This window comes from Myotis davidii, unplaced genomic scaffold, assembly GCF_000327345.1.
Source record: "Myotis davidii unplaced genomic scaffold, ASM32734v1 scaffold334, whole genome shotgun sequence".
NCBI lineage: Eukaryota > Metazoa > Chordata > Mammalia > Chiroptera > Vespertilionidae > Myotis > Myotis davidii.
In genome coordinates, this window is record NW_006285797.1 from 2,393,101 (window position 1) to 2,395,288 (window position 2,188).

Here is a 2,188-nt window from a genome sequence, read left to right on the forward strand (position 1 = left end):
AGGCCTACTATTTAAAACAATAACCATCACATGTTCTGGCAGGGTAATGCAAAACCTGGAAATTTCATTACTGTGGGTGGGTGGGACAGCAAAGGGAATGGACCATTTTAAATCATAGAGCTGCATATCTTAAAATGTAACACATTCACTGACACTGCAACAGTTAGATAAGTAAAAATACACCTGTAGTAAGAACCGAATGCAATATTCCCAGCAGTTTTATTTATAAAACCCCAAACATGGAAATAACCGAAACCACAGATCAATGGATAAAGTGGCTATCCATAGAATACAATATTATTACCAATAAAAAATTAACTATTTACATAAACAGTACTCTTTAATCTAAAAATACCTGTGTAGCAAGAAGGAAGCCAGTGTTTGTTAAAAATTATACACCTTATAGTGACTATAAAATTATGAAAATATGAACTAATCTATTGTAAGAAGAGGTAAATCAGTGGCTGTATAGAGGGTAGAGAATTCAAAAGATTATAAAAGGACAAGAGGTAAATACAAGGTGTGAAAAACTAGGATATGGGCCATGAAACTTCATGGGTCATGAAACTTCAGTTGCACTGTACATGCGCGCCCACATGTGGTATTTTGTGGAAGAGCCACACTCAAGGGGCCAAAGAACTGCATGTGGCTCACAAGCCTCGGTTTGCCAACCTCTGCACTAGACCACGATAAGCATCTCAAAAACAGGAACCGCTGTGTTGTTCATCTTTGTAATCCCGGCGGCTGGCACTCCGTGGGCCCTCAATGAATATTTGTTATACTGAATTGACATAAAATATGAGAGACGTATGAGAAAAGTGATGGGCTCAGCTTGACATTTCAACAGATGGTTTTAATCAAATATGACTCCAACCTATAAAACCTCAAGTCCTCGTCGGAAAACTTCATCCACATTCCTTCCAGAATGACTTGGCTCCCCAGTTTATCCTGTAATAAAGCACAGAGAACCTTCTCGGATGGAATTTCCATGAATCGTCAGTGCTAGTTCAGTGCCTGCCCTGGGCATCCCCGGCCGCAGACAGTCGCACAGAGTGTTTACCTTTCGATGGCTCCACAGTGCCAGGAGCTCTGTCCGTGGTGGGTCATACTTACAGCTGAGATTTTAGTTGCCATGCTTGGTAAATCAAAGTGAGTGCTCATTCTCCCCCCTTGTGCAGGGTGTCACCCTAAAAACCAAAGGTGGAGTACATTTCTCTACCCACTGAGGACGCTCTAAGCTCTAGATCCTGCCAGCTTGGCTCGCCATGGAAAGCAGGACGGGGGGGCATTTCCAGCAGGATAGCTGACCCATAAAGACTAATGTAAAGTGAGCCAACCACTGGTCCCTCCGCCTTTTCCATTTCACTGCCCATCTCTGGGACATGGCTGGGGAAGAAACCTTAAGGAAACTTCATTCTTTCTCCTTTTGCTTCAGGTTGCTTTTATCAATCTAGCACCAAGGAGCAAGAGAGCTAGAGGAAAAGGAAAGGACAAGGATGGATAGTTATCTTTTAATATATCAACATTATGTGATTTATGCTATAAATACTAATTGAACACCTACTAAGTGCCAGGCAATGTTTTTTTTATGGCGAGGATACAAGAATGATGAAACAGACCCAAGTTTTTGACCTCATCAACCTTATATTCTAGTGGGAAAGAGAAATAATAAATAAGAGAAGTATATATATTATGTTAAATAATAATTTCTAAACAGAAAAATAAAGCAGAGAAGGAGGATATAAAGTTTTTGGAAGAGACATTGAAATTTTAGGAAGGATGGCCAGGAAAGGCTGGCTAAAAATATGACCAAGAAGGAGAGACCAGAAGAAAATTAGTGACTTAGTAATGTTTACTTTAGGAGAATAGCATTTCAGGTAGATGAAAGGCTTGTCATAATTCCATAGTATTTAAGACAATGCAATATTGGCATAAGAATAGACAAATCGCCCTAACCGGTTTGGCTCAGTGGATAGAGCATCGGCCTGTGGACTGGAGGGTCCCAAGTTCGATTCCGGTCAAGGGCATGTACCTTGGTTGCGGGCACATCCCCACTAGGGTGTGTGCAGGAGGCAGCTGTTCAATGTTTCTCACTCATTGATGTTTCTAACTCCCTGTCCCTCTCCCTTCCTCTCTAAAAAAATCATAAAATATATTTTTAAAAAAAGAAATGTCATATCTTGTCCTA